General features: G+C 49.4%; 1 protein-coding gene across 5 annotated transcripts in view; it reads left to right on the top strand.

Annotated features, from left to right (window-relative positions):
- gria1a (glutamate receptor, ionotropic, AMPA 1a) overlaps window positions 1-18,435 on the top strand; it is a 243,974-nt gene that overhangs the window by 82,913 nt on the left and 142,626 nt on the right. The gene's annotated exons all lie outside the window — the stretch shown is intronic.

Below are 18,435 nucleotides of genomic sequence, written 5' to 3'. Positions count from 1 at the left end.
CCCGGGGTCTAATTGCCCCGCACCCCCCCCCCCCCCCAGGACCCCGGGGGCCCGCTCGCACCGCTGATCCCGCCGTTACAGAGGTGGTTCAAACCTCGGCGGCGGGAGAGGCCTCCTAGCGGCGGGACTTCGGCCCATCCGGGCCGGAGAATCACCGCAGGGGCCTCGCTGATCGGGGTGGCAAGATTCCCGCCACCGCCACTTCCCGGGTGGCAGAGAATCTCTGCCACGGCGGGGGCGGGATTTTAGGCGGCCCCAGGCGATTCTCCGACCCTGCTTGGGGGTCGGAGAATTTCGCCCATAGTGTGAATTATCATGTTACATTCACCACAGGGTTTTGTGGCTACAAGGATAGGGCGGGGGCAGTGGGTCTAGCACGGTGCTCTTATGGAGGGTCAGTGCAGACCTGATGGGCCAAATGGCTTCCTTCTGCACTGTAGCGATTCCATGGAAAGTTCCAAAAATCAAGAAGAGACTGTAGAGAATTATCAAAGGTTCTTGAATCAGTTTGTTCGGGGCACATGGAAAGGAAGAAGGTCCTTACATTTATCTAGCAACTTTCACAACCTCTGGATATCTGATCGTTCTTGACATCTTTTGAGGTCCACTCACGATTGTAATGTCGGAGGGAAATGCAACAGCCAATCAGTGCACAGCCAGATTCGAAAAGCAGCAATGACACGTGTGAGCATCAGTGTGTATCAATGCTGGTTTTGGGATAAATATGAGTCAGCCATCAGGGAGAATTATAAACCATAAAATAGGATTTGTCTAAATAGTGATGATAGTTGCCATGGTCACTGGTACTGACTTTATATTTTGGATTGAGAAAGAATTTAGCTGCCATTGTGGGATTTGAACCCATGCTCCAGAGCATTAACCTGGACCAAAGGCTAACTACACCATTGACATTACCATAACACCACCATCACTGCCAGTGATATTGTAGTTCATGAAGGGAATATTAAGGTGTGAGTGCTACCCACTCAGTTGCGGTTCAGAATGACAATCATAGAATTTACAGTGCAGAAGGAGGCCATTCGGCCCATCGAGTCTGCACTGGCTCTTGGAAAGAGCACCCTGCCCAAGCCCACAGCTCCACCATATCCCCATTACCCAGTAACCCTACCCAACACTAAGGGCAACTTTGCACACTAAGGACAATTTAGCATGGCCAATCCACTTCACCTGCACATCTTTGGACCATGGGAGGAAACCGGAGCACCCGGAGGAAACCCACGCACACACGGGGAGAACGTGCAAACCCCACACAGACAGTGACCCAAGCCGGGAATCGAACCTGGGACCCTGGAGCTGTGAAGCAATTGTGCTAACCACCGTGCTACCGTGCGGCAGAACTGTCGGGTGACTGTGTGGAGTCTGCATGTTCTCCCCGTGTCTGTGCGGGATCCGATTTTTCTCTCACAGACCAAAGATACGCAGGCTACTTGGATTGGTCCTGTTAAATTGCCCCTCGGTGGGGTTACGGGTTTAGGGTGGGGGGGATTGGGCCAAGGTAAGGTGCTGTCTTGGAGGTCAGTGCAGACTTGATGGGCTGAATGGCCCCCATCTGCACTGCAGAGATTCTATAATTACCTTGCAGAAGAAGGCCATTCGGCCCATCGTGTCTGCAGCAGCCCCCCCAGACTAGCTTTTATGAGAGAGGGAGGGAAGGGAGAAAAGCAACAGTCAGACCAGGGATGAAAACCGAGTCAAGAGGGAGGCCACCACTGAGTATAAAAATCACACTCAAAGACAGAAATAATGGAAGAAACGGTCAGGAAATATGTGACAGAAAATAACAGGATGTTGAGGAGATTAGGCTGGGATTTCAATGCAACCGTTAATCTCAGCCTGATGTTCATGCTAACTCAGCGGTCCATCAAGCATGATCATCACTCGTCTTATTTATGTGAGCTCTGCCACTTCCCCCTACCCCACCCCCATGCTGTTTCCCTTTTTGCCACCATAAGATTTATTTAATAATTTACACATGGCATTTCATTTAATTGAAGTACCGCCTTCCATTGACAGCAGCAGCTTCACAGAATCTGACCCTCATTAGTGCTGTCAGCGGGGAATCGCGGTCGCTGATATTCCCGTTGTGTTCAATTCTGGGCTGCACACACGGTGGGGAATCTCTCATCCTCACACAGCAGAATGTGGCAATTTGCTGCCTCTGTGTCTAACGATGGATGTCATGTGAATATTGGATCGGGGATTGTTGCAAATTGGCCTCTGATGATCCAATCACCTGGGGAGTTGAAGCAAATCTTTCCGGTCTTTGATCTCTGCAGTCTTGCATATCTTGATGGGTTTTTTTTCCTCAACCAAATGGAACAATACATCTTTTTTATTTTTCTGATCCCTTTTTGTAAATGTTGTTTCTCTCCTGCGGCCCTGTCAAACCGTCTTTGCTGATGAAGAATCGGGAGAGCCATTGCCTCACTTCTGGGTGAGCATCATCCAGTTGTGCCAGCTGAATTTACAAAGCATAAAAATTTAATTTATCTAAGAGCGATCTGCAATATCCACCCCCCCCCCCCCCCCCCCCCCCCCCCCCCCCCCCCGCCCCACACACACACACACATTCTCGGGCGAAAGTGGCGACGATTAATGATTTCAAAAGTAAGTTTGTTGGGGAGTTGAGAGAAAGGTGCAGGGTTTACGTCAATAGATCGGTGAATGGAACTATTTAGATAACTCTGCAGAGAGCTGACAGAGACTCGATGGGCTGAATGGGCTCAATCTGTGCTGTAATGACTATCGGCGGGGCAAACTGGTGCTCAGCTTTCCTGTAGGCATGGGACATCCCATCAGCATGTTACCCCTTGTCCTCCTACCAGAACATCAGATCTATATTCATTCTTCCCATTCCAGACTTCTACAAATACTCTTATTCATGTAAATCCATTCACCATGATTTGCATTGAAAGGACAAGCCAGGTGTGACACCTGTGACATTTGTCTCTGCCATGTTTTGTTTTGCATAGTTCAGGTGTACGATGTTAGAGTAAAGGGCTCAGTGAGAAACCTGTATAAAGTTGTCCATATTTTAATTCCTTCGCCGGTAACAAATCACACAATACCAAGAATACAATCGCATGATAATAATGTACTCCCAACTCAATAACATAAACCCATCCCAGTTATACATCCCACTCCAAAAACACAATCCCAACTCAGTGATATACCCCATCCTCAAAACACAGTCCTATCCCAGTGATATACCCCATCCTCAATACACAATCCTATCCCAGTGATATACCCCACTCCAAAAATACAATCCTATCCCAGTGATATACCCCATCCTCAAAACACAATCCTATCCCAGTGATATACCTCATCCTCAAAACACAATCCTATCCCAGTGATATACCCCATCCTCAAAACACAATCCTATCCCAGTGATATACCCCATTCTCAAAACACAATCCTATCCCAGTGATATACCCCACTCCAAAAACACAATCCTATCCCAGTGATATACCCATCCTCAAAACACAATAATATCCCAGTGATATACCCCATTCTCAAAACACAATCCTATCCCAGTGATATACCCATCCTCAAAACACAGTCCTATCCCAGTGATATACCCACTCCAAAAACACAATCCTATCTCAGTGATATACCCATCCTCAAAACACAATCCTATCCCAGTGATATACCCCATCCCAAAAACACAATCCTATCCCAGTGACATACCCCATCCTCAAAACACAATCCTATCCCAGTGATATACCCATCCTCAAAACACAATCCTATCCCAGTGATATACCCCACTCCAAAAACACAATCCTTTCCCCGTGATATCATAGAATTATCATAGAATTTACAGTGCAGAAGGAGGCCATTCGGCCCATCGAGTCTGCACCGGCTTTTGGAAAGAGCACCCTACCCAAGGTCAACACCTCCACCCTATCCCCATAACCCAGTAACCCCACCCAACACTAAGGGCAATTTTGGACACTAAGGGCAATTTATCATGGCCAATCCACCTAACCTGCACATCTTTGGACTGTGGGAGGAAACCGGAGCGCCCGGAGGAAACCAATGCTCACACGGGGAGGATGTGCAGACTCCGCACAGACAGTGACCCAAGCCGGAATCGAACCTGGGACCCTGGAGCTGTGAAGCAATTGTGCTATCCACAATGCTACCATGCTGCGCACTCCAAAAACACAATCCTCTCCCAGTGAGAGACCCCACTCCAAAAACACAAATCCTATCCCAGTGATATATAATTCCATCCATACATTCTCATCCCAAAACCATAATCCTCCCTCAATTTTATAATCTCATCCCAAAAATATAATCCTCGCCCCAAAAAACACAAAGTTACCTATAAAATATAACTCCATCCCAATAATATGTTCCAGCAGTTCCGTTGGTACAGGATAGAACTGGAGCCAATCTTTACATCCTTTTGTATTGATTTACAGAGTTACACATTACAAGCATGCACCTCCTAACCCAACAGTCAACTTCAATTTTATCCATCCATCCAGGGATTAGCGTGAATCACCAATTAATGCCCAATAACAGCGCACAATTAAACGCAATGAACATACATCACAATCCAAAAATGCAATCCCTTCCAATAACATAAGGCAATCCCAAAAGCAACAGCATAAAAAGAAACTGCTCACATTCATAGAGCACTCTTCATTCACAACAACCTGCTTTAGAGAAGTAGTCACCGTTGTAATCTAGCAACCGCAGCAGCCGATTAGCACACAGCAAGATCCGGCTAATCGTAGTGAGGCCAGATAGTTTGCTTTTTTGTGCGGTTGGTTGAGGGATGAATACTGGCTAGGACACCAGAAGGAGCTTCTCTATTCTTCTTTCAATGGTGCCATACGAACTTTTAGGGTGGAAATGACCTTGGTTTAATGTTTCATCTGAAAGATGGCCAACAGTGCAGCATTCCCTCAGTGTGGCATTGGAAATGCCAGAGCAGATAATCTGCTCAACACTCTGGAGTGAACTCTACCTCAGCCATTTCATCTCCACCCATCGGCCCTGTGCATTCCACCCTATCAAACACTCCAACCTGATGAGGGAATGTCCTGCATAAAATGTTCCTGAACTGGGAAGCAAAGGCTCAGAATAACCAAGCCCTCGCAAATCTTCTCATTGTCAAACCAGTCTAGATTTAAATCTCCAAAAGGGAGTTTGAACTCACAAACCTCTGAGCCACATCCTAGTTCTCATAGAATTTACAGTGCAGAAGGAGCCATTCGGCCCATCAAGTCTGCACCGGCTCTTGGAAAGAGAACCCTACCCAAGGTCCACATCTCCACCCTATCCCCATAATCCAGTAACCCCACCCAACACTGAGGGCAATTTTGGACACTAAGGGCAATTTAGCATGGTCAATCCACCTAACCTGCACATCTTTGGACTGTGGGAGGAAACCGGAGCACCCGGAGGAAACCCACGCAGACATGGGGAGAACGTGCAGACTCCACACAGACAGTAACCCAAGCCAGAATCGAACCTGGGACTCTGGAACTGTGAAGCATTTGTGCTATCCACAATGCTACCATGCTGCCCATAAATATTGCCTTATAAACCTTGTATATTTGTAATGCACTTGAAACACCAGTTGTTAGGTAAGGTTGCCACCGTCTCTGTTGCTGATTTGATTGCATTGTTGAAGAACCAGAATCCAGGCCAAAATGAGGTTTTAACCCGACTTTGGTAGCTTTTGATCTATCCCAGTTTTCCCATCTGGTGAAGTGTCCGGTGATTGTTGAAGCCATGCAGTGACAGGACGATGCATGCTGCACAGTAAACAGCAGACATTGAAAACAAAGTCCCAGCTGTCAGGACGTGGACACAGGAACACAGCTTCAAATGATTCGTCAGAAATGCAAGTGGGAGAGAAATGACAAACAAGAGTTGTTTGCTGGGAGCGAGATCACAGTAATTCAGGCAAAGCTATGTGGTCAGGAGCAGGACACAGCACTCAATCTGGTGAGGATGTGGAGTCAAAATGCGACAGAGCAACCTATTACAGACAGTACTTTATTTCTTCTACTTGTTATTATGTGGCCACTGTGTCACTTGATGTCAGTAGAATGGCTCAATGGGCAAAATGCTTTCAGCTGTGAGTAAGAAGGTGATGGGTTTGAGACTACACACAACAGATAAATCCATAATTCAGGATGTAACTGACAGTGCATTACTGAGGAAGTGCTGCACTGTCAGAGGGTCAGTTTTGAGGAAGTGTTGCGCTGTCAGAGGGTCAGTACTGAGGGAGTGCTGCACTGTCAGAGGGTCAGTACTGAGGAAGTGCTGCACTGTCAGAGGGTCAGTATTGAGGAAGTGTTGCGCTGTCAGAGGGTCAGTACTGAGTGTGGTGGTATGAATGGGAGCACTGCCATTGGTGCAGAACACTGTTTTCCCATTGGCTCTGGCTGGTCATGTGCCTCTCGTCTCATTGGCTGGGACTAGTCATGTGACTGCTCACCAATTGGTCGAGAGGCAAGTAGACCCCGCCTCTGAGGCAGGGTGTAAGTACCAGAGTTCCCGGCGGTTGGCCTTTCTCTGTAGTCGACCACCGGGCCAACATCTAGCTGATTAAAACCTAAGTTTGAACCTTCATCGTGCCTCGCGTCCAATTGATGGTACATCACTGAGGGAGTGCCGCACTGTCAGAGGGGCAGTACTGAGCGAGTGCTGCACTGTCAGGGGGTCATCACTGAGAGAGCACTGCACTGTCAGAGGGTCAGTACTGAGGGAGTGCTGCACTGTCAGAGAGTCAGTACTGAGGGAGCGCCCCACTGTCAGAGGGTCAGTACTGAGGGAGTGCCGCACTGTCAGAGGGGCAGTACTGAGGGAGCGCCCCACTTTCAGAGGGTCAGTACTGAGGGAGTGGTGCACTGTCAGGGGGTCAGTACTGAGGGAGCGCTACACTGTCAGAGGGTCAGTACTGAGGGAGTGCTGCACTGTTAGAGGGTCAGTACTGAGGGAGTGCTGCACTGTCAGAGGGTCAGTACTGAGGGAGTGCTGCACTGTCAGAGGGTCAGTGCTGAGGGAGTGCTGCACTGTTAGAGGGTCAGTACTGAGGGAGTGCTGCACTGTCAGAGAGTCAGTACTGAGGGGGAGCTGCACTGTCAGAGGGTCAGCACTCAGGGAGTTCTGCACTGTTGAAAGACATATCAAGAAAATGTTTAATCATCGGAGGTACAGCACTGTGGATGTGCTGCATTGTCAGTGGGCAGTACTGGTGAAGTGCTGGACTGGCTGAGGGACAATGTTGCGAGATACTGTCTTTTGAATGAGATATTAAACCACCGTCATGGCTACCCTGGACACCCTAAACAATGCCACCGGCTTGAAGAGGAACAGAAGAGCTATCCTCATAAGGACATGTTACCTGGCCATTATCACATTGCTGTGTATGGCCTTGTTGTGCACAAATGGCTGGCAAACCTTTCACATTACAGCAGCAAAGTATTTCATACAGTATCTCATTGGCTGTCATGCATTTTGGGTAATTTTGAGGTTGTGAATCTCATTACAGACATACATGTCTGAAAGGAGCTGAAATGATCAGACTCCCGGCTCGGAGTCATTTCCCAGTCCTTGGGACCATTAGAATTTCTATCCAAATTAAGAACCAGAAATGGGATAAATACTCAGCAGGTCAGGCACTGTCTGTGACGAAAGAAACTCTTAATGGCCGGAATCTTTTCATGGAGGTGGTGGCCCTGTGTCCCTGGCTGTCACCTTGTAAGTGCTTCAGGTCGGTGGTTCTAGCCCAACATGGAAGATGTCTAACTTCCGAAAGCTGCGGCCAATCAGAGAGCCAGCAGGTCATCAGTTCCAGCAGCACCGCTGTGGATGGTGGCCACTGCTGGTACTGCAGCTAGACCCCCTGGTGGAGCAACATGGAAACCACTCCGCAAGCTAAACGGGGATGGTTTTTGCTCGGGACAGTCAATCAGGCAGACGGGAACAAGTAGGGGAAAGGGGTCACCATTGGTGGGTGCCTCTTTTGGGCATGGGAGGGATTTTCCATGAGTCGATAGCCAGATCAACCAAAGATTACCTGATGGTCTTGCCACATCATTCCCTGCCACTGGTAAAATACCAGGGTGGGGGGGGGGGGGGGGGGGGGGGGGACCTTCAAATTCCCCACTTGAGGTCTTTGGTCTGAAAGTGGGAAGGCCATCCTGTGCCTTCCCTGCCACTGGCAAAATTCCAGTGGAGGCTGGTAGGCAATGGGCACAGACCCCCTCCATGCTACAATATTTGATGTTATGCCCGCCATCCAGATGGCTCCCCAGAGGTGAGGTGGTTAACATGCTTGTTGTGTTATGCTTCTTGTTGTTGACGTTGGTGCCTTTGGTACGCTTCTTGTTGTTGTCAGTGTTGTTGATCTTGTAGGTGTTGTTGTGTTTGTTGCGCTCAATGACCATTCCGAGTGGAGAATTCGAGCCTTCACAAAGTTACTTGTGTCAGTGTCCTTTGTGGCATCTGCTGTTTCATTGAGCGTGCCGTCTCTGATTCCTCGGCGCTCCCCGTCTGGAGCTTCACAGCTCCAGGGTCCCAGGTTCGATTCCCGGCTGGGTCACTGTCTGTGCGGAGTCTGCACGTCCTCCCCGTGTGTGCGTGGGTTTCCTCCGGGTGCTCCGGTTACCTCCCACAGTCCAAAGATGTGCGGGTTAGGTGGATTGGCCATGCTAAATTGCCCGTAGTGTCCTAATAAAAGTAAGGTTAAGGGGGGTTGTTGGGTTACGGGTATAGGGTGGATACGTGGGTTTGAGTGGGGTGATCATGGCTCGGCACAACATTGAGGGCCGAAGGGCCTGTTCTGTGCTGTACTGTTCTATGTTCTATGTTCTATGTCCGGTTCACTGGAATCATCTTCGGTTTGTCGATGCTCCCCGTCTGGAGTCCTGTCTGCTTCACCTGAATCAGCTTTGGTTTCTTGGTGCTCCTCTTTTGGAGTAATTTCACATTCACTTGAATCATCTTTGGTTTCTTGATGCTCCTCGTCTGGAGTCAAAATGTTCAAGATTTCATTTTCTTGTGGAGAGGCTCGAGTGGATGAGGTTTTAATTGACGAGGTCTCACTGGACGCACTAGTAGTCTCACTTTGATCGTCGAGTGCCTCTGTACATACTAGCTGAGATCTGTCAGTCTCACTGTGATGTTGCACATCTTGTATGGGAATTGTGATGCCTTTGTCACTTGTCTCACATACAGTGGGTAGACCTGCAGTGTCGTCTTGTTCATTAGATGAGCTGGGTGGACTGTCAGAGTCTTCTTCTGGTGGCTCAAGTAATCTGGGTAGACTATCATAGTCTCTCTTGTTCACGTCAGCATGGTAGACTTGCACGTCTGCTGCTGGTTGCTCAGATAAGGTTGATAGACCTTCATGGTATTGTTCATGCATGGACTGCGCTTTGGAGTCTTGTGTTGCTTCCATTGTGGAGTCTGTCAACGAGCTCGCTGTGGAGGCTTGTATCGCTCTCTCTGTGGAGTCTGGTATCTTTCCTTGTGTGGAGTTGTGCAGTGGGCTCACTGTGGAGTCCATCTGTACGCTCTCAACGGAGTCGTGCAGTGGTCTCGCTGTGGAGTCTGTCATCGCTTTCTGTGTGGAGTGGGGGACTCTTCATGGTGCATGGACCCCTTTTCGTGTGGAGTCGGAGACTTTTCGTGGTGCGTGGACCACTTTTTGTGTGACGTCGTCTTCTTGGGTATTTGACCGGTTGCTGTCATCCAATGTATCGACGATCTGCCATGGCATCATGGTATTGGATTCATCTACCACGAGTAGAGTCATGTTGATGCTTGTATGATCATCATATCCGAATAACTCAGCCATGTCTGAGTAGTGTTCTTCGATAAACCAATCATCTTCTTTTGTTTCAGAATTGTCATTGCGCTCTGTGTCGAAGGAAGAAACAATCATCTGAGTAGTGGTCTTCAAGGACTAAATTATCTCTTTGGGCGGAGGTAATTGCTTGTATCAGGGTTCTGCAGAGGTTATTTTCATCAACTGGTCGAAGTTCAGGCATTGTGCTTTCTTTCCAGGTGAAAGAATTGTGTTTTGTGGCTTTAAAACTCTTTTTAATTTTCGGACATTTCCCCTTTAAGTGGGCGTGGTCCGGGGCCTCTGATGTCATTACGCTCGTGATGTCATGTGTAGGACTCAATTGCGCATGCGCAGTGGAGGTTCCTTTACTGTGTGTGAGAAGCCGCGCATGCGCAAAACACCGTGTTGCCAGTTCGCGTCTTCTTGGGAACTGCGCATGTGCAGACTGGGCCGGCTGAATACGCGCAAGATGGCTGCCAATCAAAATTGCCGTTTGCTTCTGTTGCAACCCTACCTCTGCCTCGTGGTGAGTATTGGTGCCAGTTTTATTGACTTCTTTTGTGTTTACCTCGCAGTAGCTTTCAAATTTGTCCAGGACTGTCTGGAATTGCATTCTGTCCTACCCTTTTGGAGTATATAAAAGAGTTGAAGAGCTGTGTTGCATGTTTACCTGCAATGGTGAGCAGAAGAACTATCTCCTCAGCATCGGCCATGCCGTTTAGGTCGGATGCTTCCATGTAAAGCTGAAATCATTGTTTGAATGAATGCCAGTTGGCACTGAGATTGCCTTGGTACCTGAGTGGATTAGGAACTGGAATCTCGATCATCGTGCCTGGGTTCGGGGTTGCTGGTTGTCACGGATCTTGCTGAGTTGAACTAAATAGATTGAACAGGCACTCCTGGTATCATGTTGTGTTATGCTGCTTCGTGTAGCATATGCTGCTTCCTTGATGTATGCTTTGACAAAGGAAGCTCCGGACTATGAAATGAGTTCAACGTGTTCATTGAACTATTAACACAGTTCTTAAATGAGTTTGACTCTCTGCTAATCTAGCTGTAGTAACTCAGTCTATCTTTACCAGCCTGCTCTAAGCCACGTGCTGGGTGTGATGCTGTTGATCAACCCTGATGTACTCTCTAGATGTTTGTCTGTGGAAAGAGGCAGAGCATGTGTGCCCTGTCCTTTTAGATGGGTTGTGTAATGCCCCCTTGTGGTAATGCCACCTCTGAGTGTTTTGACTGCTCATTGGTTGTGTCCTATTCTGAGTATTCATCAGCTGCATGATTGCATATCATGATATCTCCGGTGCTCCCTTTAGTGTTTACTTAGTTGTAGTGTATTTACATTAACCCCTTGTGTATATACGGTGATGCATATCACCACAATGCTGGCCTGTGTTTCAGATAGATGATGTTTCTTCAGGACTGAAAAATACTGGAGAGGTGCTTGATTTTAAGCAAGAACAGAGGGAGACGGGAGGAAAGTGCACAAGGGAAGACCTGTGATAGGTTCGGAGGCATGTGAGGTGAAATGAAGAGTACAATCATTGCCAACCCCAGCGAAGGGATCTGAAGTGATTGAACTTGATGTTGAACCCAGTAGCCTGTAAAGTGTCTGATCGACAGGTGAGATAATGGGCGCAATTCTCCGACCCCCACACCGGGTGGTAGAATCGCGGAAGTGCCGGGCGATTCCCGCCATGCCGCCCTGGCACCCGCACGACAGGCCGCTCGGAGAATCGCCGCTCGCCGTTTGTAGCAGGCGAGCGGCGATTCTCCGGCTCGGATGTACCGAGCGGCCTGCCCAATCCGACAGGTTCATGCCGGTGCCAACCACACCTGATCGCAGTCGGCGTGAACAGCGTGCGAACGCTGCGTGTGCGGCCTGTGGGGGGGGGGGGGAGGACGAGCACCAGGGGGGCACTCAGTAGGGGTCTGGCCCGCGATCGGTGCCCACCGATCGGCGGGCCGGCGTCTCTAAAGGACTCACTCTTTTCCTCCGCCGCTCCGCAACATCAATCCTCCATGTCTTGTGGGGCGCCCGCGGGGAGGACTGCAACCGCGAATGCGCGGGTGTCGTCATTGCCGTGTAATTTACGCGGCGCCGCTTTCACCCGGCGTGCGAAATTGACGCGGTGCCACTCCTAGCCCCCTGGGGGTGGGAGAATAGGGGGCAAGGAGCGGCCTCCGGCGTCGGCACTTAGGACGAGATTCTCCGCAAATGCAGAGAGTCGTAAAGGCTGCCGTGAAACTGGCCGTGTTTCACGGCAGCCTTCATGCCCGTTCCCGGGACCCGATTCTCCCACCCCATCGGGCTAGGAGCGGGACCCCGGGAATCACGGCGTCGCAGACTTAACGACCGTCGTTAAGGCCGCGCGCCAAGATGACGCGCGGCTGGCATCTGTATGACGTGAACCGCGCATGCGCAGGTGACACCATCACGCTATTGACGGAACCCGCGCATGCGCGGTTCCGCATTTCTCCACCGCCGCCCGACAAGATGTGGCAGCTTGATCTTGTCGGGCGGCGGAGGGGAAATAGTGTGTCCCTTTTGGACGCAGGCCCGACGATCGGTGGGCACGGATCGCGGGCCTGTCCCCTCCCGAGCACAACGGCGGTGCTCCCGCCCCAAACGGGCCTCTGGATGCCCCAAACGGGCATCCAGCGCTCGTTTTTACGACGGCAGCGAGGAGGTGTGTTTGCTGCCGTCAGAAAGCGGGCGTAAAGGCCCAGCCGCTTTGCCCATCGGCCGCGGAGAATCGCCGCTCGCCGTAAAAAACGGCGAGCGGCGATTCGTGACGAAGGTCGGGCGAGGGGGGGGGAGAATAACGGGAGGGCGCAAAAAAAGTCGAGAGGCCCTCCCGCTATTCTCCCAACCGACGTGGGCAGCGGAGAATCGCGCCCATGGTCTCCCGATGGGAGAATTTCGCCCAATGTTCCTCAAACTTCTGTTGAGTTTAAATAGGAGGTTGAAAGCAGATAGCTCAGAGTGCGAATGGGATTAGAAGGTAGTATGAAAGCTCAGGTTTATACTTGCAGACTGAGTGTTCTGCCAAGCAATCGTAATCCTTGCTTGAAAATTGCCTTGGGTCAAATTTGCAACATAATGAAAATGTTGACGTTTTAATGGAACTGAGAGGTGAATAGGCTCGCTCAATTGAGCTTGCTGTGGATTGGTAAGAATGTTTAATGTGTCTTTGACCTGAGTCTCTGTCAAGTCGTTTTCTCAGTCCCAAACATCACAAACACATGGGGTGATTCGTTGGAATCTGTTTGCTCACAGTGCAGCAAGTATCACAATATTCACCCTTCCATGGTTAAAGTTGAGGCGTCCAATATTAAACCAGCCAGAACAGGAACAGCTCGGAGGAGGTCACGCCAATAGAGTGACGTATTGGTTGAAAGCCATTTAGCACTTGATGGATACAGAGTTCAAGTCGACAATAGATCGCTCGCGTGGCTTTCATCTTTCATTTTACACATGAATAAACTCAGAAAAGTTAATAGGACACTTACAGGTTTGTCATAATATAGCAGCTGGTTTCAAGTTGATTGGATATGCTTCAGTCTCAGCTGGATTCAGATTCAATTGAAGAGTAAAGAAATTGTGCTAAACCTGTGTCGTACCGTGGTCAGCCCACACCTGGAGTGCTGCCTACAATCTGAAAATGAAAAAATGAAAATCGCTTATTGTCACGAGTAGGCTTCAATGAAGTTACGGTGAAAAGCCCGTCGTCGCCACATTCCGGCGCCTGTCCGGGGAGGCTGGTACGGGAATCGAACCGTGCTGCTGGCCTGCTTGGTCTGCTTTAAAAGCCAGCGATTTAGCCCAGTGAGCTAAACCAGCAATCTGTTCACCATGTTATAAAAAAGAGATTGAGGTGCTGAAGAGGCTGGCAACATTACTTACAAGGATGATAGCAGAAATGTCAGCTGTATTTTTCAGGAGAGGCTGAATAGATTTTCTCTTGGAAGAGCTGAGGGGTTACCTGATATACATCTTTAAAATTATCAAGCTTTTGATCGAGTAGACCAAGAGAGAGGTTTCCTATTGCAGAGAAGAACAAAACTAGAAGGCATCAATATCAGATAGTCAGCAATGAAATGCAATAGAGAATTCGGAAGAAAGCTCCCAGCCCAGGGAGTGATTAGAACATGAAACTCACTAACATCGAGTGGTTGAAGTAAATACTACAGATGTAGGACGGGATTCGCCATTGTCGCGCCATATGGGAGAATCGCTGTTTGCGCCATTTTTTCCCGTGGCGCCGATCCAACGCCGGCAGGCGATTCTCCGAGGAGCGGAGTATCGACGCCATTTGTGCCGGTGCGTTTGGCGTGGCGCCGGTGGCGGGCCGCTGTCCGCGGCCGGGCCGCCGATTCTCCGGCCTTGATGGGCCGAGCGGCCGCGCGGAAACGGCACACCCCATCGGCGCCGTTCACACCTGGTCGCTGCCGGCGGGAACTCTGCGCGAAAGGTCGGGGGGGGCGGACTGTGGGGCGGGGAAAAGCACTCCTTCACCGGCGTTGGGGGGGGGGGATGCCTCCGATGGGGTCTGGCCAACGATCGGGGCCCACCGATCAGCGGTCCTGCCTCTCCAGCCCCGGTCCTATTTTATTACGCAGCCGGCCCCTGAACCCCACGCCATGTTGCGTCGGGGTCGGCGCGCTGAGGAAGTCCCGCGGTGCCACTGCGCATGCGCGGGTTGGCACGGCGCCCATTTGCGCCGGGAAGGGAGGCTGGAGCAGCGTGAACCACTCCAGAGCCATGCTGGCCCCCTATGGGGCCAGAATCAGTTGTGCCTGTTTTGCGCCGTCGTAGAATTGGCCCCCTATTTTTCAAATTTATTATTTCACGGGATGTGCGTATCACTGACTAGGTCAGCATTTATTGCCCATCCCTATTTGCCCGTGAGACGGATCTGGAGGTGGGAGGGGTGGGGGAACAAGATAAGCGTTTGAGGGGGAATAGGGATAGAGGGTTAAGATGGTGGAGTTAGAGGAGGAAACATGGATGGAGACCCCAGTGGAGGATAAACACCAGTGTGGACTGTTTCTGTTCTGTGCATTCGATGTCAGTTTTCGATGATCTTAGTTCATCGCTTAGTCGTTAGGTGTGAACAGGATTGAAATGGTTCAGCTATTCGGATTGGGTCAGATGATCTGTGCAAAACTGTCTGGTATTAGCACAAAGGTTCATAATCTGTACTCGGGATGAAATCTCACTGACAGCTTGAAGCTGGACCACGTTGTTTTAATCCATCCCAGTCTTGCGCTGATATACTTTTGAGGGTGAGAGTACAAATGGGTGATGAGGCACTGGGTAGATTGCAGCTGAAGTCGCTGTGTTCAGTTCGAGAGCATTGATCCTCCGAAAATATATGTTGGCCCTCCAGGCGGTTCAGCCCAGATCCACCAGAATGAGACACAAACTAAAAGGGTTAAATTATGAGGACAGGTTACAGAGAGCAGCAGGTTTGTATTTCCTCAAGTTGAAAAGATTGAGGGGAAATCTAATGAGGTATTTAAGTTGATTGAAAGAGTTGACAGTGTAGATAGAGAAAAACTATTTCCTCTGGTGGGAGGAGAGCCTAATACAAGGGGCCATAACCTCACCCTGGGATATTTATTTAACACCTTTTGCAATTCCATGGAGCTTCACGATCAATGAAGTTCTTTCGAGGCATAGGCACAATTGTTTTTTTTTATTTTATTTTTTTTAAAATTTAGATTACCCAATTATTTTTTCCAATTAAGGGGCAATTTAGCGTGGCCAATCCACCTACTCTGCACATTTTTTGGGATGTGGGGGCGAAACCCACGCAGACACGGGGAGAATGTGCAAACTCCACACGGACAGTGACCCAGAGCCGGGATTCGAACCTGGGACCTCAGCGCCGTGAGGCAGCTGTGCTAACCACTAGGCCACCGTGCTGCCCTTAGGCACAATTGTAATGTAGGAATGAGGGCAGCCAATTTGCCCACAGGGAGATTCCCCTAACAACAAAATAAATGGCAATTCATCTGATTTAGCGATGTCCCTGGTGGGACACGATACACGGAGGAGATTGTGGGATGAAAAGGAGCTACTGGTATATTTTCCCTCTTGTTTGGCCAGCGCAGACAGGATGGGCCGAAGGGGCTCCATCTGCACCGTATCATTTCCATGGCTCTCACTCCCCAGATCTTCTTTGAAATAATGGAGTGGGATTTTTTGAGAGAACCTTAGTCCAATATCTCAGGCAGGATTCTCCGCCAGCCCCAGTTTCCTGCGAGGCTTGGCCCTGTCAGCAGTGGAATTCTCCGCTCCCGCAGCCGGCCACCGAACCCGCGGGTGTGGGTGCGCTGCCGGCGGAACGGAGGATTCCGCCGACGGAGAATTCCGCAGCTCATCTTAAACGTCCATGAGCTGAGCCCAGGACAAGAGAATTTGATGATTCACAGCTGGAGGTTCGAGGTACGGGTTTGGCCTCCCTACCTAAGGAAGCGTATTCTTGCCATGGATGGGGTGTAACAAAGGTTCATTAGAATGTTTCCTGGAATGACAGGATGGTTTTCTGAGGGGATTTGAATAGAATAGGCCAATACTCTCTGGGGTTTGGAAGAATGAGAGGCGATCCCGCTGAAAGACTGGGGGATTCATTTTAAGAAGCACTACACAGACCTGTGTTGGTTCCGTGGGGGTAGGCAGCACAGTGAGCCACGACCTGTACAATGACACTGTGTTCCTCTTTGCTTTCATGGACAAACATTGGGAAAACCCAGCAAGTAGCCCAACTCCCACCCCCGCCCCCACTCCCACCCCCGCACCCACAAAGAATCAATGTCAAAAGTGGCACCACATCAACAAATTTCTCGCTGTAAGATTTGGAGGAGACGTGGCAGCGTAGATGCAGAGGTCAGTTAGGCCTTAGCTGGGGAGAAATTTCTTTGCAAACCAGGTTGTGAACCTTTGGAATTCTGTAGCCCAGGAATGCTTAGTCGGTGAGCGTATCCAAGGCTTGATATCAGTAGATTTTTGGACTCTAAGGGAATCAAAGGATCTGGAGGTTGGGTGGAAAGGTAAGGTTGAGTTTTGAGGATCAGCAATGCTCTAGGGGCCATATAGACCATCTTGCTCCTATTTCCTGAATGCGGGACTTGTCAATCATGCCCAGATCCTAAACATGAATGTAACAATACCTCAACATTAAAGGTGCAGTATAAATCAGACATCCAAGGAACTTCACAGGAGCATTTATGTAAAGACGGTGCCGTACTGGTAATATCGCTAAACTCGTAATCCGGAAGTCTAGGCTAATACTGGGGGGACATGGCTTCAAATCAGTTAATAAATCTGGAATAGAACCATGAAACCATCATTGAGTGTCAGGACTGGTGTCCTGTAGGGAAGGAAATCTGCTGTCCTTATCTGGTCTGGCCTACATGTGACTCCAGATCCGCCTGTGGGTGACTCTTAACTGCCCTCGGAAACGTCTGAGCAAATCACTCAGTTCGAGGGAAATTAGGGAATGGTCACAAACGCTGGCCTTGCCAGTGAGGTGCACGTCCCATGATGGAATTTTTTTAAAAAGCAAAATTTGACATTGAGCTACATAATGCCAAAGAGAGCGGTTTCAGTGATTGCTTTAATGGAGGAAAATCAGGCACGAAGGTCAAGAGGTTAGTTAGGGAGGAAATACTGGAGCTCAGAGAGCTTAAAGGCACGGCACTTAAAATTGGGAATACTCAAGGGGGCCAGGATTAGATGAGAACAAATATTGTGGGCGGGTTATGGGCTGGAGGGGATTACAGAAATAGGATGAGATGAGGCCATGAAGGTATTTGAAAACAAGAACGATGATTTGAAAATCGAAAAGTTGCTTCAGTGGTTAACCAACGTAGGTCAATGAACACAGGGTTACTGCGGGAACAGTACTTGGAGTGAATAAGGAAAGTGGCAGCAACGTTTTGGGTGATCGCAAGTTTTTTAAATTCTTTCATGGGATGCGAGTGTCGAGGGAAAGTCAGCATTTGTTTCCCATCCCTAATTGCCCCTTGAACTGAGTGGCTTGCTCAGCCATTGCAGAGGGGGTAGAGTCAACCACATTGCTGCAGATCTGGAGTCAAATCTAGGCCAGGCCAGGTAAGGTTGGCAGATTTCCCTCCCTAAAGGACATTAGTGAACCGGATGAGTTTTTACAACAGTTAATGATAGTCTCACGCTCACCGTTAGTGAGGCTGGCTTTATATTCCTGCTTTATTAATTGAATTTGAATTCCACCAGCTGCCACTTGAACCTATATCCCCTGACCGTTAGCCTGGGATCTCTGGATTACCAGTACAGTAACAGTATGACTGTACCCCTATCTCCCCTCAAGTTTACCGAGGGAAAAATACAGGAGGCCCAGCAGGAGTGCATTAGAATAGGAAAGTCGACAGATAACAAAGACATGGATGAGGGTTTCAGCAGCAGATGGGCCAGAAAGGGGCAAAGTGCGCCGATATTATGGAGGTGATGATTGGTGGTCTTCGTCAAGTCACGGACATGCGGTCAGAAACGTCAAGATTGTGAACAGTCTGGTTCAGCAATAGATAGTAGCCAGGAAAGAAGGATGGAG

The sequence above is a fragment of the Scyliorhinus canicula genome, chromosome 4 (genome assembly GCF_902713615.1).
Source record: "Scyliorhinus canicula chromosome 4, sScyCan1.1, whole genome shotgun sequence".
Classification (NCBI taxonomy): Eukaryota; Metazoa; Chordata; class Chondrichthyes; order Carcharhiniformes; family Scyliorhinidae; genus Scyliorhinus; species Scyliorhinus canicula.
Note: the sequence above shows the minus strand (reverse complement) of the source record. Positions and strands in the feature narration are given on the sequence as shown.